The sequence below is a fragment of the Giraffa tippelskirchi genome, chromosome 6 (assembly GCF_054371585.1).
Source record: "Giraffa tippelskirchi isolate mGirTip1 chromosome 6, T2T-mGirTip1v1.2.pri, whole genome shotgun sequence".
NCBI lineage: Eukaryota > Metazoa > Chordata > Mammalia > Artiodactyla > Giraffidae > Giraffa > Giraffa tippelskirchi.
This window is the reverse complement of record NC_137280.1, coordinates 13841567-13865833: the sequence shown is the minus strand read 5'-3', so window position 1 is coordinate 13865833 and position 24267 is coordinate 13841567. Positions and strand designations below refer to the sequence as shown.

The following is a 24267-nucleotide window of genomic DNA, read 5'->3' as shown; positions in this document are numbered from 1 at the left end:
ACGATCCAAGATAGAAAGATCAAAATTCTCAAAATAAAATGACTTTCTGGGAGGTATAGTTGAGACTGCTTGATATATGTCATCATTTCTCCCGATCGTAGGAACCATAAGTCAGCAGACATCTAGATAACTTTCCTTGGGTTCCAATGGTGACCTTCACATGCCTCCAGCATGGCAGAAATAATGATGAAGATGATGGTGACAGGGATAAAATAAGCATGATCACTGGAACAAAAACAATAGCAAATATTATTTATTTCAGAAAAGATTTTAACTTAGCAGTATCTGGCACATAGTATCCACTCAAAGAAAGTGCTGGGTAAATGAAAAAGATGAATAAATGAATGAGGATTTGAATCCCTTATAGCAGTGCCCTTTATTGCTTTGTGACTGAGTTTATTTCTGTAATTTCTCACCAGGATGTCTAGGAGTGAGGGAGGCTCAGTAAATACTGACAATACAGGCCCAAAGCTATTAATTTCAAGCTATTAATGAGTTTTGGTTTTTCTATATCACCTCCTGTCTTTTCAGGGTCACTGGCTCCTGAGCATATTAGTGGGCTGGGATTTGATCCTAGACAAAGATTTCAGGGCTGTTGTAATGCATTGTCTTCAAAACCAAAGGCAACTATGTCGAATGTAGCAATGCCCATGACATCTCTGCTTCCAGTTTTTGCTAAGTCCCTCCCTGGATTAAGTTTCTGTTGGCTAAAAATAATATTGCTCTTTGAGTATTTCTTGATCTTAGGATTCAATCCTAATTGATTTACTCAACAAATATTTTGGGGGTACCTATTATGAAGCTCCAATATTTTGGCCACCTGACACAAACAGCCGACTCATTGGAAAAGACCCTGATTTTTGGAAAGATTGAAGGCAGGAGGAGAAGGGGGTGATTAGAGAATGAGATGATTGGATGGCATCATCGACTCAATGGACATGAGTTTGAGCAAACTCAGGGAGATGGTGAAGGACAGGGAAGCCTGGTTTGTGGAGTTGCCAAGAGTCGGACATGACTTAGCAACTGAATAAGAACTATGGGCCAGATGTTTTTAAGGTATTGAGGACTTTTTAGTAAACAAAATGCCTCCATAGAGCTTAAATTCCACCAGGAAAAGAGCAATAATAAATAAAAGTGTAAAACAGTGTCAGGTGTTGGTCATGCTATGAAGCAGAACAGCAGAATAAAAAGATGGAGAATGTTGGGGAGGCAGGAATCTCTATTTTATTTTATTTTTGATTGAAGTATAGTTGATTTACAATGTTATGTTAATTACTGGTTAGTTTCTAATTTCAGTTTTATATATATATATTTTTCATGTTCTTTTCCATTATGGTTTGCTATAGGATGTTGAATATAGAGTTCCCTGTGCTATACAGTAGGACCTTGTTACTTATCTCTTTTGTGTATAGTAGTTTATATCAGCTAATTCCAAACTCCTAATTTATTCCTCCCCCACCCCCTTTCTCCTCTGATAACCTTAAGTTTGCTTTCTGTCTGTGCAGGCTTCTCTATTTCATATAGATAAAGTGGCCAGGGAAGGTTTCTCTGAAGAGGTAATATTTTAGCAGTGACTTAAATGAAGTGAGGGAGTGAATTGTGGGAAAATCTCTGGGAAGGACATTCAGGGAGAGAGAATGGCGCTTGTGAAGACTCTAAGCTAGGAATGAATTCAAGGTGTTTGAAGAGCAGCCAAAAGGCCAGTGTGGCTCGAGTGAAATGAATGAGTCTGGAGTTCTAGGAAATGAGGTTGCAGCCTATGTGGGGGCCTACAGAGCATGGGAAAGAGTTTGGATTCTATTCTGAGTGAGATGGGAAGCCATTGGAGGGTTTTGAGATGAGGCATGACTTGACATGGCTTATGGTTTGAAGAATAAAAATTTCTCAGGCTGCTGTGACCATGACAGAGAAGATTCAAAGCATGGAGCATGGCCAGGTGGCCACTGCAGCAGCTCAGAAAGAAATCAAGGTGCTCAGACCAGGGTGGTGGGAGGTGGTCTTTTTCTGGGAATTTTCTGATGGTAGAGCCAGTGGGGCTTGCTAACAAATGAAGTGTGGGATGTGAGGGTGTGAGAGAGACATCTAGGGAGATTTCCAGGGTGTGGGTGGGTGTACATTGTACAGTTATTGGGGAGACTGTGAGAGGCACATTTTGAGGAACAAAGTCAATATCTGTTTTAGCCGTGTTAAATTGGAGATGCCTATTAGACTTCTGAATATCGTTTTCTCTTGATGTCGGAGTTGTTGATATGTGTGTGAGTGCATGCACGTGAATGTGAAGAAATGGGATTGAGTTAAAAGAGCACTGGACAGGATGGCTGGATGCCTGGACCTAGCTGTAGGAAAAAGAAAAAAAAAAAAACAGCTATGTGACCATAAGCATATAACTTAATCTTCTTGGGTCTCATTTTATCTTTAAAATGAAAAATTCATTAAGATGATCTCATATAATTTTCATCCGGTGATTCTAATTTGTGGTATTTCTATCCTTTAACTCTAGACAGCTTCCTGGTTGCCCTAAGAAGATTATCAATGTCCTAAGCTTTTCCTGAAGTCATGGTTATCTGGGCAAAGGAGACAGTTCTTTGACCCATTCATTACCTCTCCATCACCCATGGATGGAGCATGATGCATCCGTGATAAAGAGTTTTTCATTAATGTACCTTCTAGTTGTTATATAATGGGTGAGTTGTGGTTGTTCTGTACTCATGATATTACACTGTGGATCTGTTATGAGGAAAGCCACCTCCATTGCACAAGAAGAAATGTTTAATCTCAAGGGTGAAAAAAATGCATTTAGGCAAGCCCCAAAACCCTCCTCTACTGAGACTGTTTACTACATGGCCAGTCTACTTAACTGTGAAGTCCAGTGGGCTTGCTCATATTACTGACTGCTTATGCACGTCACTTGGCATTGCTGCTGAAACTTTCATTGAACTACCTCCTTTATTGTCTTTCATGTCCAGACAGCCCTCATTCTCTGCCTCCTTCCTTGATTCTTTGCTGTGTCATTGTTATTGCTGGCTTTTCCTCTTTCCCTCTCTTCCTTTTCTTTCTGCACATCCTTTCTGGACCATATTATTTTCTGCCTTGGCTTCCTCCACCACTTAGATAACGTTGATTCCTAAATCCTCAACTCTGACCTCTCTTAGGAACTTCCTATTTTCAAATGATGATTAGGCATCTGTGTATGTCTTCCACATGACAGATCTAAAAATGAAATATTTATCTCCTCTCTCCTCTCACAAGCTGATTTTTTTCTCTTGTGTTTTGTATCATGCTTACTTCCATTGTTGAATCATTCAAGCCAGAATTCTCAGAGTCAGCCTTTTTTGTTAACTTCCATCTTGTTCATTGTAGTAGTCAGGCTCCGAAATGGCCTCCAATTATCCTCACCTTCTGCTATTTGAATCTTTTTATGGCCCCCTTCAACAGTGTATCTTGGTTGGTTTGTCTGACCAAAGAATACATTAGAAGTGATGGTGTGTGACTTCCTAGGTTATGTTATCAGAGAAAGCGCCACCTCATTTCATTGTCTTTTAGGCCACTTGCTCTGGAGGAAGCCAGCAGCCATGTCATAAAGACACTCAAGCAGCCCTATGGGGAGGTCCTTCTAGGAAAGAACTGGAGCCTCCTGTCAACACTGAGCATCAAGTTGTCAGTCATACGAGTGAACCATCTTGGTCATGGGTCCTCTAACCTCAGTCAGACCTTCAGATAACGCAGCCCTGGACAACATCTTGAGTGCAACCTGAGAGATCCTGAGCCAGAACCATCAGCTAAGCTCTTCTTGAACCTCCTGACCCACAGAAAACTGTGAGATGATATATTTATCATTATTTTAAGCAGAAACACTTTGGAGGAATTTGTTACAAAGAAACAGATGACTAAACTATTTATAAACCACATTTTATTAATCACTGAATTCTTGTTGATTTTGCTCTTTAAATATTTCCTAAGTATAACTCATCTTCTTTATCGCCACTATTATTGTTCTAATTTTAGGCCATTATAATTTTTTTACTAGATTATTACAGTATTTCCCTGTTGGTTTTCTTGCCTTTGATTAACCTCCTCTCCTACCTCTAATTCATTCTCCATGTTGCCATCAATTGCCTTTTAAAAGTATCAATCTGATCATGTTATTCCATTGCCGTATCAGTCAGGATAGCCTGAAGTTTTGCTGCAGTAATAAACAACCTCTAAATCGAAGTGGTTAAGACAACAAAGGTTTCTTACTCTTGCTACAAGTCCACTGTTATTCATTGTAATCACTCAGGAACTGAGTCTGACAGAAAAGCCAGGACCTTAAGATTGCTGGTCACTGGCTGGAGGTAAAAGAGAAGGCGGTAAAGCATGCACTGGCTCTTAAACATCCATGCAGAAGTGACACCCAGCACTTCTATTCGCATTTCACTGGCCAAAACAAGTCATATGATCACTTCTAACTTCAGGTGGGCAGGGAAATTCTATCCATCATGTGCCAGCTTAAAACTTTGACTGGTTCCACATTGCTTTTATTTATTTATTTTTTGAATGTTATTGAAGTATAGTTGATTTACAATGTTGTGTTAATTTCTGCTGTATAGCAAAGTGATGACTCAGTTATACACATATTCTTTTTCATATTCTTTTCCGTTAGGTTTAATCACAGGATATTAAATATAGTTCTCTGTTCTATCCAATCGTTGTTGTTTAGTCTCTTAAGACGTGTCTGACTCTTTGTGATCTCATGAACTGCAACACGCCAGGCTCTGCTGTCCTTCACTATCTCCTGGAGTTTGCTCAAATTCATGTCCATTGAGTCAGTGATGCTATCTAACCATCTCATCCTCTGTCACCCACTTCTCCTTTTGCTTTCAATCTTTCCCAGCATTAAGGTCTTTTCCAGTGAGTTGGCTCTTCACATTAGATGGCCAAACTGATGGCTTTGGCTTCAGCAACAGTCCTTTCAATGAGTACTCAGGGTTGATTTCTTTTAGGATTGACTGGTTTGATCTCCTTGCAGTCCAAGGAACTCCCAAGAATCTTCTCCAGCACCACAATTCAAAAGCATCAGTTCTTCAGTGCTCAGTCTTCTTTATGGTCCAACTTTCACATCTGTACATGACTACTGGAAAAACCATAGCTTTTATTATACAGACCTTTATCAACAAAGTGATGTCTTTGCTTTTTAATATTTTGTCTAGTTTTGTCATAGCTTTCCTTCCAAGGAACAAGTGCTATACAGTAGGACCTTGTTTATTCCCTATATATACTAGTTTATATCTGTTAATCTTAAACTCTCAATCCTTCCCTCCTCTCACTGCCCTTGGCAGCTACATGTCTGTTATTTGTGTCTGAGTCCACACTGCTTTTAGACTAAAGTCCAAATCCCTTTCAGAGTATGTAAGATCCTTTGTGATTTGGGCTCAGTCTGCATTTTCAACATCAACTCCAACCACTCTCTACTTTGTACCCAATGCTTTGCTCCAATTACATTGAATTACTTTCAGTTGTAGAATGCTGCACGTACTTTCTTGCCTCTGTGCCTTTGTACCTGTTAAATTTGCCTGGCAGACAACTACTCATCTTTCAAGGTCTATCTTCTCTTCCTTTATAAAGTCATCCCAGAACCCCCTAAATAGTCACTCCTTCCTTTTTGCTGCTGCTGCTGCTAAGTCTCTTCAGTCGTGTCCGACTCTGTGTGACCCCATAGATGGAAGCCCACCAGGCTCCGCTGTCCTTGGAATTCTCCAGGCAAGAATACTGGAGTGGGTTGCCATTTCCTTCTCCAGTGAATGAAAGGGAAAAGTGAAAGTGAAGTTGCTCAGTCATGTCTGACTCTTAGTGACCTCACGGACTGGGATTTTCCAGGCAAGAGTACTGGAGTGGGGCGCCATTGCCTTCTCTGCCTTCCTTTTTGACCCCATTCTATTTTTGTAAATATTTCCTTTCTAGCATACCTTTCATCACATCACAAGGTAGGAAGGTAGGAGCATCAGATTTATTTCCATGTCTGTCTCTTCTCTAGTCTAGAACTCCCTAGGGCAGGGCTAATGTCTTATTCACATTTATGTGGCCGTGCCTAGCACAGAGACTGGCTTAAGAAATATTTGTTGAATGAATACATAAATATCCATTTCCACAATCCCTGAATGTTAAACATATGCCCTCTGTTTTCTGATTCATGACTTTAAGGGATTTCTGCCATCTTATTTCTTTCCCACTATGTTATTTTTGTATTTCCTGCTTTCTAATAAAAGACTGACTCTTTCACTTAAATCCCAAGAAATCTGTTAGTCACACTCCATGAATTCCCTAAGTAGCTCTGACTGAACTCTCACTTATTATTCTCAACTAATTTCAATCACATTTAATGCCAATATTTATTGCCCTTTTTATATGCCGCTCAGTGATGTCCAACTCTTTGGAACCCCATGGACTGTACAGGATTCTCCAGGCCAGAATAGTGGAGTGGGTAACCTTTCCCTTCTCCATGGGATCTTCCCAACCCAGGGATCGAACCCACGTCTCCCGCATTGCAGGCAGACGCTTTACCAGCTGAGCCACCAGGAAAGCGTCTGCCTGCAATGCGGGAGACCCGGGTTCAGTCCTTGGGTTGGGAAGATCCTCTGGAGAAGGAAATGGCAACCCACTCCAGTACTCTTGTCTGGAAAATTCCATGGATGGTGGAGCCTAGTAGGCTACAGTCCATGGGGTTGTAAAGAGTCGGCCTGCTTGGTACTGGGGATATGAAGACAAATGAGAGTGTCTGTGCTCTGTTTTACCCACATCTTCAGGTGCACCTTGGGAGCTGATTAGGTGCCCTCATAGAGCGGGCTAGCTAAAACTCCTGTTCCCATTTCTTTTCCCAATATAGGATGCGTATAAATCCTTTGTGGGAAGAAAGAGTCTTCTGTCCCACCATCTATTAACACTCAGGCTGTCACTTGGCACTGCTGGCCACTTTAATTAATATCCAACAGCACCAGATTAAATACAAATTTTAGGGCAGGGATCTGGGATTTGGGGTGAGTACATGTCATAAGTCAGAGTGAATTAGGAATGCTCTCGACTGGAGTGATATAATGGAGGGGAGTGGGTGGGACTGCTGCAGCGGAGGTAGGGCTTCTGAAATGGGAAAAGCATGGAGAGAAGGTGAATCGAGTCTGGAGCTGTACTTTCAACATGGAGGTCTCTAGCCACACGTGTCTAGTGAACAATTGAAATGTGTCTAGTCTGAATTGAGATGTTCAATAAGTGTAAAATACACACGAGACCTTAAAGACAATACAAAAAGTTGAGAATCCCATGATCATTTTTTATATTGATTACACGCTGACATGATAGTGTTTTGGATATATTGCACTAAGTTAAATGTCTTATTAAAATTTATCTCATCAGTTTCTTCTTACATTTTTCATGTGGCTACCAGAAAATATCAAGTCATAAATGTAGCTCACTTTCAGGGCTGGCATTACACTTACAGCAGACAGCCCTGGTCTAGAAGCCAAGCATCACCGTTTGATTGGTTGTTGCCTCCACCCTCCTTCTCCCTTCCTTCCACTCCTCCCTTCCTTACTGAGCATCTTTTATGCTCAGGTTCTGGGTTCTTCCTAACCACTTCTAATTGAGTGGTGAAGAAACTCATAGAAACAAATGATTAGACTCTAGTATAATTATACTAGATAAGCTCTTTCTTAGGCTCTTCATAGAGAGTCCTTTGGGGGAGCATTTGATTCTGAGGAGCTGAGGAAACTCTAGCTGACTTTCAGTTCTGCTTTGCAGCCATCTGTGGGGAATGGCTGCCCCAAATCAAATAGTTCTCTACAGTTATGGCTCTAATTACTCACTAATACTCCAAGGGAACAATGATCCTTTCAGTCAAGTTAGGGGTGGGAGGAGAAGAGAAAAGGAACTTAAAAATTGGGATTTTACAGTATACAGAACACTTGCTTTGGGCTTCACATGTACCATCTTACTTCATCCTCTCCACAAACAGTCGGATTATGTATTATCTCTAATTACAGGTAAGGAAGCTGAAGCTTTCAGGTATTCAGGAATCTGTACATTTCCCCTTGGCCACCTGTCTTCAAAGAGGCATCGGATAGTTCAGGGTGGCTGGTTCAATGCTAATCCTTCACCAAATGAAAAAGTAGCTGAAAGGCTTGTCTTATCGATCATGAACTAACAATATCATCTCATACACAAAGGGTATTTCATTGCTTTCACTTTTTTCCTTGATTATTTTTTATTACATTAAAAAATTAAAGTATAGTTGATTTACAATCTCATGGACTTTAATATCCATCATCAATTTATAGTTAATTTTGGTCCAGCATCCTTGTTTCTACAATTCTACCATTTGGTCAAATGTCACTATCTGGATCTCAGTGAGTTCTGTTCTGTGTGTTACCCTTCTTTCCGGTACAGTTAACTTCTGCTTTCATCTCAGGGGTTTTTCATATATTACATCTCAGGTGACAGAATGCTTCTGTTAACAGGAGAGGAGAGCTCTCAGAGGTCTTTACCTTTTCACTTTAAGCTCCTACTTTCCTTTTGTCCTTATCAATGATACCATTTCCTTTCACATTTTTTAGTTTGAATATCCTATTGCTACCAATGATGAATATTTCCTAAAAATACTAGCATTGACCATGATTATAGCTATTGTGAATTAATGAAAATGATTCTTGGACTAGCACTGAATTAGTTGAGTCGAATTAGTTCCAAGAAATAAGTCTAGGACCTTTACCTCATATCTTCAAGACCGCCCCCTCCCCAAATCATCCCTCAGAAAGAGTCTAGGAGTAGAGTATTTTAGGATAAGAGCACTGGCCTGAAGCTCACGATCTGGAGTGTGATTCTTTGGGTCTCTGTTCTGCCATCCTCAGTGCTGGTTGCATCTTCAGGCTAATTAGCAAGACAGCTGCCACAATTTCAGGCAGCCATTTAAAAAAGACGACCCACAAAGCCTTCCAGAGGCTCTTTATGGAGAACAAGGGAGGGGTCTTCGCAGGCTTTTTCTTGCATCTCATTGGCCGTCCCTGGGTTATTAGCCTGTGCCTGATCCACTCACTCCAGAAACAGTGGCATTATCCTTGGTGGGATTGACTTTGGTGGGAGTCACCTTCCTCTGAGGCACTTGGCTGTGTTACACCTGAGCAAAATTATGGCTCTGTTAGGAAGGAAGAAAAGAGAATGGGTGTTTGGTAGGCAGCAAAGGTATCCACTCCAGCAAAGTCAGCATGAATCAATATGGTACAGATGACTGGTAATTTTGGTGGACTGTGGTAAAATACAGAAACATTAGTGTCAGTGACTAGATTTTCAGGGATTAAGAAGTCATAGAGAGTCGAGAGTAGGAGAACACTCTGCAGGCATTGGAGTTTCATTGTCAAGAATACAGTTGTATATAGGATTGCTGTGTTATTATTCTGCTGATGAATCCAGGCCTCTGCAGGAGAAAACAGATGTTTAGAGCAAAGAGCTAGAAGAGAGAAGAAATGAATCCAAGTTCTGCTGCGTAATATTCAGGTGTTTCATCAACTTAGCTGCTTGAGTCTCTGGAGAGAAGGCAAGAGGCTCTGAGTCAGATGTTCACACATAAGTAGTAGGTCAAAAATAAATTAGCCTTTTGCTACATCATGCAGCCTGGGGTGGTGTTTAGTCATATCAGATTTCTTATTTATTCACGTTAACAGTAGGAACTAACAGGATGAGTATAACATGTGGGACTGGATCCGTACCACACTCTCCCTTGGGCATAGTGGGAAGTTCTGCAAATTCTTGATTATTCACAGCAACGGATGAAAGCAAGAGCACAGCTAATCTAAACTGGCAGTCAAAAGGGTTTCTTTTTGGCAACTATGACTTGCATATGGATATGTGTGTTACCTGCTGTTTTGTTACTAAAAAATCTGGCTCCAGAATCAGCAATCTCTCTACTTCCTCCCTTCTGTCCTCCTGCTGCTCTTTGGACCTCTGTTTCACTGATGAAATCACCCCCAGGCCTCTACTGGTCCTTTCTAGAATGACCTCCCCTGCCTCGATCACCTGGCAAATTCATGCTCCTCTTTCTCGATTCGGATCTGGGCTTTGGAAGTTCTCTCCCGCTAACGATTCTCTGTCACTCAAGTGACTAAAGCGTTCTGTTGTCTGCGGAATGTCTCCAGTCTAAAAAAAAGCTCTTCATCAAAAGGATGACACACTGTCCCAGTTCGCTTGGGCCTGAGTTGGGAGGGAAGAGTGTCCGGGGACGTGGGATTTTCGGTGCCAAACCCACAAAAGTCCAGGGAAAACTGGCACATGTTGGTAATCCTAGGAGATCAGCCACTTAAGAGTAAGAAGGAAAGAGAGACAAGGTGGGTTGGGAAGCAAGAAGTAGTAGGCGAGGGAGAGGGTGAAACGGTGACCAAGGTCTCATGGATCCTCCCTCAGGCTTCAAAATTCATCACGAGATTCAGGCTTTGGAAAACTGAGTGAAAACAGTTTTGAGATGGAGACAATTAACAAGACGTTGATCTTTTCCGATTAAAACGTGTATTAAAAGCATCAGTCTTACCAGGAAATGATGACTATTGAATTGCCATGATCACTTAGTCAAGCACTTATGGGGCGCTTAGTGAGAGCTCAATCTCCCAAACTGTCCTTGTAAGTTATTCCCCACTCATTCATTCATTTATCCCTTCAACAGACATTCGCTGCGTGCCAGGCACCATGTGGGGGCCATCAGTCTGGAAGAGGCATGGCGAGGGCCCTGTCTCCACCAGGAGCCAACTCGCAACTCTTTCCTGTGCCTCTTCTTGTTTGTAGCTGATGGGTTTTCTATGCAGAGGGATCGTGGTGGCCTCCAGAGCCATCTTGAGAATGAAATAGCAGAACCTTGGCAAGTTTGACTACAGCTTGAGACCCAAGTTCTCTGAGATGCCCAGGAAAGAGCATCGCCAACTACAGAGCTGGCCTGGTGGCTGAGTGGTAAAGAATCCACTTGAGAGGCCAGAGACATGGGTTTGCTCCCTGGGTCAGGAAGATCCCCTGAAGAAGGAAATGGAAACCCATTCCAATATCCTTGCCTGAAAAATCCCATGGACAGAGGAGTCAGGCGGGCTACAGTCCATGGGGTCACAAGAGTCAGACATGACTTAGGACTCACCTACAGTTTATCCTCAGCTTAAATGCAGTTGTGAGATGTAGAAGCAAATCATTTTTGGGTTCACTGTACAGCTCCTGTTCTCATCACTTCCCTCCATCTACCCCCAGGGAACTATTCCTAGCTCCCTGAGCACGTTTTCTCCTCTTTGGCTTCTAGGCTCTCCCGTGGGCTATTTAGTTTGCTTGACACCCTTCCCGGGATAACAGTTGCCTCCTCCCCTGTGAAGTTTCATCTTCTTCATCTGTAGAAGAATACATGTAATAAATGTAATAATAAAGAATACTGTATAATAGAGCTGTATTATTATAAATGTGTAGCATTTATTACACAGTATTGAAGTTATTTATCTGAAGTTATTTATTGTTAGATGTCTTTGTCACTAGATCGTGAATTTCCTGGAGGCAGCATTGTACTCTGCTCATGACAGAGCCGGCGCCTAATAGACATTTGCTGAATAATTGAAGGTGAGAATAAAATAACATTTTTTAAAAATGGTAGTGAACATATGTTCCATGATTTTTGAGGTTGACTGACATGTTCTAGTTTGAGAATAATATTCAAAATATTTATTACTACTGAAGTAGATCATCAGTTGGAAGAGACCCTGGCTCAGTGGGGCTGGATTAAGGTGCTGGAGCCCCAGCTATGCTGGAGGAAGTTAACCTTTTAGTTGCTGGATCTTGAGGATGTGGGGAGTCCCCCAGGGAGGAGCCTGATGTTGAGGGGGTGGGGCATGATGGAAAGATGTATATCTACCAATTGATACTAAAGCATTTTAATATTTTAACAACTGTCATGGTCATCCAGATGCATTTGGCCACGTTTCAGCCCTGGTCATGTTCATTTTCTCATTAAAATGGATGCTACAAAAAAAAAAATAATAATAAATAAATAAATAAATAAATAAAATGGATGCTACAGAGTTTTTAGCAGGAGGAGAAAGACTGCATTTTAAATCACCCTAGATTCCCCTGGTGGGATGCTCTGTGTAATCTTATCAGATATGTTTATGCATAGGGAGGACTCTATACGGTTTCCATGGCAAAGCAGAGAAACATCGATTTTGTCCAGAATTCTCCACTAGAATGCCAGGCTGTGGGGCCTCACTGGGGTCCATGCTGACCACCGTCCCTGACATCGGTGTTAGTAAGCCCCATGCTTTGACAGAAGGTGTAACAGTTTGGGGAAGTCGGTGGTGGGAATGTTGGCAGTCGGGCAGTATTGGGGGCCCTTATGCTGCCCTGAGCTTTCCGAAGGATACCAACCTTTAAATCAGAGTTTCGAAACAGACAGACAACCCCCAAACTGATTTCTTTCAGAGCCTGAAAGTGCCAAAGTAAAGTGTGAAATCATCAAGAAATGAAGACACTTGGATATATTTGAAACCTCTTTGTGTTTCCAAAGACTTTAAATTTGGCTTCATATAATTTAGCCATAGGGAGATGGCTGGTATAATCGCTGGGCCTGTTTTGCTCAAGAGCAGAATATAAAGAGATGTTGAACTACAACTTGAAGGTGAATGAGTGCAAATTTCAACAACTCTGCCGTGTTCCCCAGTGAAACGCTGATTTAAAAGAATTACACGAAACCACACTTTCCAAGCATAAGAGATTTCCCAGGGAAAGAGATAGAGTTCAGAAAGTGCAGCTTTGTGTTATTAAGCCTGTTTCCTACCCATTTTAATATATGCTTGGATAACGCAGGAGTATTAGAAGCAGAGGAGAATGTAAGTAAAATCCAAGTTATGTCCTGAAAGATCCTGGGGAATAGCTTCCAAGGTATAATAGAATGTAAGATGGTAAGAGATTGCATCAGCTCTGAGGGCACTGTCCCTGATTAAGAGCTCAAATCTAACGGCCAGGACACCTGAAACAGCTGAATGAAAATAGAATCCCCCGAAGAATCTTTGAAAAGAAAATAGGACAGAATCCCAGAGGCATATCTAGAAATTGCTAAAGGCACCAAGTAAAGAAAGATCACAAAGAATAAAAGAACATGGACCGGTGAAACGAAGGAGGAGAACCGGAAGGGGCATCTCGTTAAAATATAGTGTAAAAACTCTACTGTTTCTACTTCCTGTGACTTATGCGGGGGGACAGCCTTCTGTGCAGGCCCCAATTTATGCTCAAAGATGTTCATCACAATGTTATTTACCACAGCTCAAAAGTGGAAATCGTCTTAAAGGTCAACAATAAGAGAATGATCAAACAAAGGCCAGTGTGCCCATACGGTATGCTGCAGCATGCAGCCATAAAGAGAACGTTCTTTGGAAATTTTTACTCAAGTGAAAATATCTGTGGCATCCACACAGCTTAATTTCATCCATGTACACAAAGAAGTTTGTTTTTTGGCTGCAGGTTAGTTCGTTGAAATAGTAATTTGTTTTTCTCCCTATAATTTTTCCTCCCCCCGTCCCATTTTTAATAAGAAGGCAGATTTTGTCATTCTTGGCCTTGGAGATATGAGCAGTAAGCAGAAACAGTCTGAAGTCAATTACCTTTGAAAATATTACTTTCATAATCAGAAAATGGCATAAGTGTTATTTAAAAGCTACTACTCACAGTTCCACTTTAAACATCGGGGAAAAAATTATGCAATGCCATTTGGCAAAATGGTGCGCACAGCCTGCTCCAAAGTAGCTGCCTCAGCTGCTGCCCCCGAATGGTCCTGGTCATTTGCTGCTGCTACGTTTTCAGAGGGCAGGAAGGTTGCCTGAGGCTCCTGAACCCCGGAGAAAGGATGAGGCTTCCTCATCCTTTCACCATGGAAGTCCTCTCAACTTCTATTAAGAGCAACTTTGATCTTGTGATAAACTATCATGGAAAAGAATAAAAAAGAATACATGTATTGTTGTTGTTCAGTTGCTCAGTCATGTCTGACCCTTTGTAACCCCATGGACCGCAGCACGCCAGGCTTCCCTGTCCTTCATCACCTCCCTGGAGTTTGCTCAAGCTCAGGTCCATTGAGTCGGTGATGCCATCCAAACATCTCATTCTCTGTCGCGCCCTTCTCCTCCTGCCCCCAATCTTTCTGAGTATCAGGGTCTTTTCCAATAAGTTGGCTTTTCACATCAGATGGCCAAAATATTGGAGTTTCAGTTTTAGCATCAGTCCTTCGGCTTTCCTGGTGGCTCAGACTATAAAGAATCTGCCTGCAATGCAGGGGACCTGGGTTTGATCTCTGGATTGGGAAGATCCCCTGGAGAAGGGAATGGCAACCTACTCCAGTATTCTTGCCTGGAGAATCCCCATGGACAGAGGAGCCTGGAGGATGCAGTCCATGGGGTTGCAAAGAGTTGGACATGACTGAGCAACTAACACACACACACCTACACACCCCCACACTCGCGCGTGTATAACTGAATCACTTTGCTGAATACCTGGAACTAACACAATATTGTAAATCAACTATACTTCAAGAAAGAAAATAAAAAAGAGCAACTTGGAGAGTTTACTATGTGAACATATAACGTATTGGGAGAGCCAAGAGTGGTTAATGCTGGCACTATCCTTCTATTAACCACCACTTCCTTAATAAGACCTTGCAACACTTCCTGAATCATCCACATTGGCTCAGTACAGGTTTAGGGTGAAGTACATTTTGTTGTGGGCTTCCCAGGTGGTGCTGGTGGTAAAGAATCCACCTGCCAATGCAGGAGACGTAAGAGACTCGGGTTCGATCCCTGGGTTGGGAAGATCCCCTGGAGGAGGGCATAGCAACCCACTTCAGTATTCTTGCCTGGAGAATCCCATGGACAGAGGAGCCTGGTGGGCGACAGTCCATGGGGTCGCAGAGTCAGACTTAGCACACTCGCACACTTTGTTGTAATCCAATTATTCCAACATTGGTAATTCAGGTAGGGTCTGGGTCACGGAACTTAACTAGTATAGTGGTTTCCAAACTTTCCTTTCAACAGAGTGACAGTCTGTTCTTCAAGCCCAAACTAATGTGAAGTTTACTAGGTCAAGGAAAAACAAGTTGAGTTGCTCTGGTAGAGCGGTGATGGAGAGCCTCTAGCATCCCCAGCTCAGTCTTACTTCTAAGTTACTGCCTCTCCCCTGCGCCCCCACCTGGGAGGGCCCTCAGCATCTTCAGTCTTCTGTGAGGACAATTAGAAAACCACAGAACCTCATTATTTTAATGAGGATGGGCTTTGTTACAACCATAACAGAAAAAAGAGATTCTACAGCTTATGGATGGTCTACACTTATTACGCATTACTGTGGCTTGTGGGGAGGTAGGGGAGAGAGAAGGAAAGGGATATCTCCCTTAACTGAGGAAAATTTGGTGGTCCCTGGGCCCTTTCCCTCCCCCAAACCTCATCATTTATGCTTTTCTTTGGACTATGAAATCTGAGAGTAAGATACTGCTTTATGGAATGCAATAGAAAATTAAATGAAACCCCCAGCTTTAATATATTCCAGGGTCAACTGTACATTTGAAATGTGATAAAGAAGAATGCTCTAACAATGTTGTGTCAAAAAGCCTTTGCATTTTAAGTTCATTTGGTATGACAAATTTCTTCACCTCCTCTTTTTCCCTAATTAAGGTTAGATTTTTCAGGGTTTCTCTGAGCTCATTTACTAACTCTGTGGCTTCTTCGGTGCCCTGGTGATCAACCTTGCCTGGGTTCTGGTGTAGACAGAATGGAGTCTGAATCCCATCCCCCATGGAGTAGCTGCGTGTCAGAGAATGAGGCAGGTAAGCCGTGCAAGCTCCAGTTTCTCTCTGGGAAGAGGAGAGGAAAAGCACCTATTTCAGAGGGCAGTTGTGAGGACTGAATGAGATGATGCATTAAAATACCTATCACAGTACCCGGCAAGTGGGAATTGCCCAATAAATATTTATCATTATTGTGATTTTTGTTTGTGAGCCTCTAAAACAGTAATTAAAAAAAATATCAGGACTATCCATTAGAATCACTAGGAGTGCTCTAGTAAATTACCGATAGCCTAGACCAATTAAATCAAAGCTTTTGGGCTGGGGTCCAGGCACTGGTAATTCAAAAAATTATCCCAGTAATTGTAACTTTGACAACCACTGGGCTAAGACGTGCAGCTGTGGGTGAGACACCTGAAGGTGGAAGAGAACAGATGTGGGATCAGGAAGAAGGCTGTGGGGACCCACAGGGATGCTCGTCCTCCTCTGACCCTGTGTGTGTGTGTGTGTATGTAGGGCAACCGAAGGAGGCCAAGGCTGACTGGGAGGAAAGGAGGAACTGATTTCAGAGAGATGCTTGGAGGGAATGGAACCAATCACCAGACCTTACGTGTACATGGCATTTTCAAAACGCTTTCCCATAAGAAACCTGTTCCGTCCTTTCAATAACCCTGAAGTACACAGGGCACACGTTATGCCCAGTTAAAGAAAGGGGGATTGAGTTACAAAGAGTCAGGTCCTGTGATCTCAGTCAAACAAGACCTGGCACAGTCCGGAGGAAATCAGTTTTGGATTTCGTGTCAATAACAAGCCTTAGGGCTACTTTTGTGCATTAGCTCCTGGAAGTTGAATCAAGTTTATGAATGGGAGACAAATACGTTACAGGATGGAGTTCAAACTACTTGTGTTGAATATTCCAGGAAAAGCCGACCTGAGAATACATGATGTTCTCAGTGTCCAGTGTAACTTCTTAGAAGAACCTGTTCCAAAGTCAACTGTGGTCTGGAGAACGGATGCTTACACACATATGTACCCACCCACTCCCCCCGGGACAATAACCCAGAATTGGATCCAGCTCTTAGGTACTCTGTGGCCCACGACTTCTTTGATACTCCAGCCCTCTTCATTAGTCCAGCGTAAACTATCTAATTTCCCCATCCTTGGGGATCTGTTGCAACTTCAAAAGCTGTAAGCAGACAATGGGTTTACAGGAATCGCCTAACCAGACATTGCATCTTGATTTGTGGTCTTACAATTGGTTTTGGAGTTGATCTGGATTCAAAGAAGTGAATGACCACAGAATCAGGATGTGGGTTGGTCATAAAAATAAGGGTGGATGTTCATTTAGATACAGCCTTCTGGAAACTAGCTTATTTTGTACCATGAGAGGGACCATCAAGGTGTTTTTTTTTCATCTTTATTTTGTTTTTAATGAGACTTGGTTTAGTCATTTATTCGGAGACTTCAGGCTACACATGAAATCTCCCAGGACCTGAAGTTATAAAAGGAAAACTTTTAAATTATGTTTCAGTCAATGCTGCTGAGAGAAATATTATCTAGAAAACCTCTGTGCTCCATCCTTGGGGACTTTTTTCTCATGAGGATCTCAGAAACATAGAGAAATGTCAGGTTTATATCTTACCCTTTGGATTCTGATCAAGGTAACCATCACTACAGTTTTGATGAGTCGTCAGGAGAAAAGATCATCACACATGGATAAGCCAAAAAGAAGTGTGACTGTGAGGTAATGTCATCTTGCCTTCTTTCTGTTCCTCCAATGTCATCCTCCTTCCTGCCATAGGACATTTGACAGGCCCTTCCCTCGGGCTCACTTATCATCTCCTGGTTAGGTCCTAACCATCTGTTATGAGTTGAATTGTGTCCCCAAAATAGGTATGTTGAAGTTCTGGTCTCCAGTCCCTCAGAATGTGATCTTATTTGGCAATAGGGTCATTGCAGATGAACTAGTTAAGTTGGGGTCTTACCACAGTAGGGTGGGCCCTTGGTCCAATATGAAGGTGTCCATAAAAGAAGGTCTTAAGAGACACACAGGGAGAAAAACCACGTGGCAATAGAGGCAGATACTAGAGTGGTGCAGCTGCAAGCCCAGGTATGCCAAAGATTGACGGCCACCACCAGAAGCCAGGAAGGGTCTCAGAGGGATTGGGGCTCTGCTGACACCTTCATTTTGGACTTCTAGTTTCCATAACTGTGATTGAATAAACTTCTATCATTTTAAGACTTGTGGTTTGGGGAGTTTTGTTATGGCAGCCACAGGAAACTAATACACCATCCTGGTCTGAGTTCAAATGTCACCCTTTGGAGAAGCCTTACAGATCTTTCCATGGCTTAGCGTATTCTCCTCCTTTATGGTCCATTACCACCTCTAGTTTTCCTTCATAGCACTTATCCCAGTTGGCAGTTACTGCAAGGTTTACCTCTTCTCTTAGACTGTACGGGCTCTGAAGGCAGGGATGATGTTTTCGGGACTCATCATTGTATTCCAAGCAACTACTATTAGTAGCCACGCTCTAAATATTTGTTTACCAAACCAAAGAATAATGAGTAAATTCTATTTAATTTCATTTCTGACCTTTCAAAATCATCAAGAGGCTAACACTTTAAGAGTAGAAATTTTCTTGTGAAGTTCACTTGATCTGAGAGAAGGGATTGCTTTTTTTGAAGTCTGAAACCCACTCTTTTCATACTTAGTCATAATATTTTTTCAAAGTACTGAAAAGTATTTAGGCGTTCCTTTATATAAATAGTTTTCAAGATGGGAGCAGTGTGAAAAAAAACCTTGCTTAAATTGTTTGAAGTCTTCCTCTCCTCCCTCCTCCATAAAATGCCATTTAGAATATATTTTGAATATCCTCTTCTTGATGGATCTACCACTTAAGGGAGTAACAAGGCTATTCATTGACTATGAAATGAGTCAACAACTTGAAACTATTTTCCTTGCCTTTTCTTCACTGCCTTCCACCTTCCTCTGTGAAAGATTACAAAGTATCTTTCCAAACCTTCATATTCCCTTTAGACAATGTGTAATAGTTACAGGGAACACTTAGAAGAATGAAAATATGACGTTCAACCATAGAGGAGTACATTGAAAAAGTGTCTCTTCACCTTTGGGTATTTAATCCAAAATTGCTAAAACCATTGTGCTTTTATTTTGGAAGAGTTTCTAGAACTTGCAAGAAAACCTGTCATTACTGTGTTGTCATGTCTGGTTTTGGAGGAAAAAAAATAGATATCCTCTTTATTTGTGTAATCTTTATCTGATTTTTGACCATCTCCAAGGATGGAAATTTGTCCATGAAGGGGAAATTGGAAGGGTGGGATCCTGAGGGTTCCGCTGTGTCAGCTGACGTGCGGGAGGAAATGCTGGCGGGGGTGGGGGTGGGGGGCGAAGTCAGCATGGATGAACCTGAACTCCCATTGGTGAGGCTGAGCAAGTCCTTAATTTTCTTGAGTTTCAGTTTCTTCATTTATCAAATGAAAATAAGATTTTATAATGTTGCTAAGAAGATGACTTATGACAATACGTGTATTAAGTGCTCTGTGGATGTGAATTGAAACAGAAGTTAATCAGGTATAATTAAACTTTGGTAATACCACTTTTGGACACATTCTATTATTTGGGATTTAAAGTAGTCTACCAAGCAGCCTGAGTTAGGCACTAAACTATTTTGAAGAAAAAAATAAGTTCTAGTGTCATGGAGCTTATGGTCTACTGGGAGAGAAAGAAAAAAAGTAGGTAATTTCAACAGTGAGTGCAATGATAAAGACATGGGTGAAGAGTAATCACAGGTGACAGACACTTAGTGAGTGTTAGTAGGTGTCACATACTTTACTTTGTACTTTATGTGTATTATCCCATTAAACTCTTACAATCAACCCATGAGGCAGTAATAATTATCTAGGGGACTTGCCCACAGCTACACAGCTGGCAAAGGATGATCCTGGTACTGAAATCTAAGCGTATCTCCAAAGTTTATTAAGGTTTGATACTGCACTTGGCAGTGACTTCATAGATGTTCTGGTTTTATTGCTGTGTAACATACTGTTTCAATCTGAGTGACAAAACAAAAACCATTTTATTACGCTCCTGGATTTCTGTGAGTCATGAGTCCGTACATGGCCACAGCAGTAGTAGCTCGCCTCTGCTCCATGGTGTCTGGGCCTCAAGTGGGCAGACGGAAAGGTTGGGAAAACTCAACAGCTCGGGGCTGGAAGCCAACTTACTCACATGTCCCAACTCACATGGTTGACGTTGGCTGTCCGCTGGGACCTCATCTGGGGCTGTCAGCCAAGACACCCACATGTGGCCTCTTCAAGCGGCTGCTTGAATTTCCTCACAGCATGGTGTCTTGGTTTCAAGAGCAACCATCCCCAAGGGAACCAGGCTTCAGCTGCACAGCTTTTAACAACCTATTGGAAGTCACACGGTGTCATTTATAGGCTCCACTCCCACCTCATAGTTAAGGAGAGGGAACATAACCACCATTCTCAATGGGAGGCGTGTCAAAGTTGATTTGTAAGAATGTGCAGGATTGGAAAATTTATCTGCCACCATCCACCCTCTCTCTGGCCACAGCAGTTCACAGTCCTCTCACGTGTAGAATCTACTCATCCCCTTCTCCAAGAACCCCAAGTCTCATCCCAGTTTCGCATCAGCTTGAAGTCCAGGATCTCATTATTTAAATCAGATCCAGTGTGGATGAAGCTCTTCCATGCAGCGCCTCTGGTGCCGAGACAAATTACCCACCCTCCTCCTCCCCACCCGATATACATTGGAGGGACAAGGCCTTATGTAGCTATTACAGCCCTCTTATTTGAGAAGGGGAAAATGAGTGGTACACAGCAGTTACTGGTCCTTAGCAATTTGGAAATTAACCTGGCATATACTGTCAGTTCCTCGGTCAGGGCTTATCCCTACTGCTTGGGAATTGTTCTCTTGGTTCCACCCTCTGAGTCATCCTTCCTTTTCTATAAGAAATTGCTGGTGCTTATCACTGAGTAGTTTTTCTGATTTACCACAAATAGTAGGTCAAAGAATCAAAAGCTTCTTGTTTCTGTCCTTTTATATCAAATCTGATATAATTCATTAAACGATTTTGCGAGTTTCCTGTGCCTCTATTATTTCCATTAAACAAAAACCATACCTACAAAACTCGTTGAGATAAGCACCCTCCTCTCTCAGGCTCACTTGGCACTACTGTGGGACCATGTCCTTATGGTTCTTAGGAACCATATTGTTTAACAGAGAAAATCTGTGAAGTATGTCTTTAAGATCCTTAAAAGGCCTGTCGCCTATCTGAAATGTTCTCTGAAGTCTGAATAAAGGATCTTAGAGTCTCTTAAATCAAACTCTACCCTGGATTTGATCTTTGGCCTGAGATCTTTTCTTAATTTAAGAATTGGTTGCTGTTGGAGAGGCTGGGAATGAGAAATGTTTTCTATTTGAACCTAGTAAGTCCTTGGACCGTTATATTTAGCATTTCATTCTTATTTTCTCACATTTCGTTATTGAAAGCAAGAAGAATCCAAATGTCATTTTCATTATTCTGCCTAGATAACAGAAACTGCAGAAATATCTTTTTGGATTGGTTTCCTAAAGTAATGGAAATAAAAACAAAAATAAATGGGACCTAATTAAATTCAAAAGCTTTTGCCCAACAAAGGAAACCATAAGCCAAATGAAAAGGCAACCCACAGAATGGGAGAAAATATTTGCAAATGATGCGACTGACAAGGGGATAATCTCCAAAATTTACAAACAGCTCCTGCAGCTCGATATAAAAAAAATGAACAATCCAATCAGAAAAATGGGCAGAAGCCCTAAATACACATTTTTCCAAAGAAGACATACAATGTTGGCCAACAGGGACATGATAAGATGCTACTATTGCTAATTATCAGAGAAATACAAATCAAAACTACAATGAGCTATCACTTCACACCAGTTAGCATGGCCATCACCAAAAACTCAACAAATAATAAAATCTGGAGAGGGTGTGAAGAAAAGGGAACTCTTCCACACTGTTGGTGAGAATGAAAATTGGTATAGCCACTATGAAGAACAGAATGAAGGTTCCTAAAGAAACTAAAAATAGAGTTATCACATGATCCAGCAGTCCCATTCTTGGAGCACATATCCAGAGAAAACCATGTTCGAAAGGGTACACACACCCCAATGTTCATTGCAGCACTGTTAACAACAGCCAAGACATGGAGGCAACCTAAATGTTCATCAACAGATGAATGGATAAAGAAGATTGGTACATATGTACAATGGAATACTACCCAGCCATTAAAAAGAATGAAGTAATGCCATTTGCAACAACAAAGATGGATCTGGAGATTCATATTAAATGAAGCAGGTCAGAGAGAAAGAAATATATCATGTGATACTGCTTATATTCAGAATCTAAAAAAAACCATACAAATGAACTTATTTACAAAACAGAAATAGACTCACAGAGTTAGAGAATAAACTTATGGTTATCGGGGGGAAGGGTGCAGGGTAGGGATAGATTGGCAATTTGGGTTTATTGTACACACTGCTATATTTAAAATAGATAACTAACAAAGACCTACTGTATAACACAGGGAACTCTGCTTAATACTTTGTAATAATCTAAATGGGAAAAGAATTTGAAAAAGAATAAATACGTGTAATGTATAACTGAATCACTTTGCTGCATACCTGAAACTAACACAACATTGTTAATCAACTATACTCCAATACAAAATAAAAATTAAAAAAATATTCTGCCTAGAATTCTCCTAACCTAGATCATTGAGTTTGTTAGATATATGTCCTATTTTCCACATTACTACAGTGACAATGTTGCTAAACTTTCTGTCTCTAAATAAGAAGGGTCCCCTCTCTTCCAGTTTCCAATAACATTTTGAAAAACTTTCCTTTAATCCCTCATGAATAACCTCTTTTAAGCCTTACAGGTTTTCACCAACCAACCAGTCTCAAAGTCAATGCTATATGTTTTAGGTTTTATTTTGGCAGTGCCCTACTTCGGGGTATCAAAATCTATTTTGGATACTATTGCCACACTACATACCATCTTAAACTGAGTGGCATAAAACAGCAAACATGTTGTTATGTGGGTTAAGAATTCTGAGCAGGCATAGATCTCTCACCTTAGTTTCATGAAAATTTGGAACTGGGACAGTAAATGTCAATTGGAACATCTTGAAGACTGAGGGTAGATTGATGGCTGAAGACTAGAATCATCAGAAGACTCATTCACCCATGTGTCTGGTACTTGATCTGGATGTTGCCTGGGATCTTAGCTGGGATTGTCAGCCAGACCACCTATACATGGCCTTTCCCTGCGGCTGCTTGGGCTTCATATGAATTCACTCTGCACTCCAAGAGTGAATTCTAAAGGGAACCAGGAAGTAACGGTAACACTTTAAAGATTTAACTCTGTGAGTCACATAACGTCTCTTCTACTCTAGTTGCAAGCCTTCTCAGATTGAGGGAGAAGGAATATAGACCCTTTCTTGATGGAGAAAAGGTCAAAGTTATTGAAGAATAATATGTGGATGGGAGATGCTGTTACAACCATTTTTGGCAAATAAACTCTGCTATGATTGGGAAGTATGGGGTTATAAAGAATGAACACCTGAGGATTTCAGAAAGGTTGTCACAGGTCTAAGTTTTAAGGGTTGGACTTGGCAAGACTAAGTATCATTCTGTTCCTTACTTGATGGCAAAGGAAAACAGAGTTATATGAGTATAACCTCTTAAATTCTTGTGGGCATAACCTCCTGAAGTGACTACTTTGAAACAAAAACACTCATTTACATACACAAGTTATACTGCATAAGAAATGTCCACTTTATAGCCAACTTCACACTAAATATATGTTTAACAACAATCTGTAAATGGTAAAAAGAGTCACTGCTTCAAGAGATATAATTCCAATGAATTTGTAAAAAAGAGCTATAAGGAACTGATAAACGATAAAAAGAAAGTTCAAACAAGAACATCAGGAAAAAGAATTCTACAGGAGGAAGAAAGAGAACTGAGAATCTGCCACAGTACAATTCAAGGGGATTCAAGGCTTCAGATTAAATGGCTTTACAATTTGGGGATACATACAGCAGGACTGGTCAACATGGAGGGCAGAGGGATGATACGGAATCTCCTTTTAAAAGCTCTAGGTCACTATCTCCATAGCACTGTTTTAGATGGGATTGTGTATGCCATACATTTTCCTGTTGAAATGATGGTCTGATAGTGAATGGAGGGTCATTTGGATTTCTAAATGCCCTTCTAATCTGCTGCACTTTTCTAAAAAAAGAAAATCATTTTTTCTTTTTTTTCTCTTGCTGAGTCATGTCTGACTCTTTGCGACCCCATGGGTGTAGCCTGCCAGTCTTCTCTGTCCTTGGAGTTGCTATTTCCTTCTCCAAGGGATCTTCCCAACCCAGAAACTGCATCT

General features: G+C 41.3%; 1 protein-coding gene across 6 annotated transcripts in view; it reads left to right on the top strand.

Annotated features, from left to right (window-relative positions):
- The window catches only part of LOC145511619 (uncharacterized), a 138082-nt gene that overhangs the window by 75616 nt on the left and 38199 nt on the right, over positions 1 to 24267 (top strand). For 2 of the 6 annotated variants that reach the window (XR_014058001.1, XM_081505196.1), the window contains one exon: positions 3544 to 4209. The exons of 1 other annotated variant lie outside the window; for it this stretch is intronic. The gene's annotated coding sequence lies outside the window, so the exon portion shown is untranslated. Of the gene's footprint in view, positions 1 to 2500; positions 2685 to 3543; positions 4210 to 11504; positions 11602 to 15686; positions 15839 to 24267 lie in introns of those variants that run through there. 3 more of the 6 variants (XR_014058000.1, XR_014057998.1, XR_014058002.1) reach the window with 3 other exon arrangements.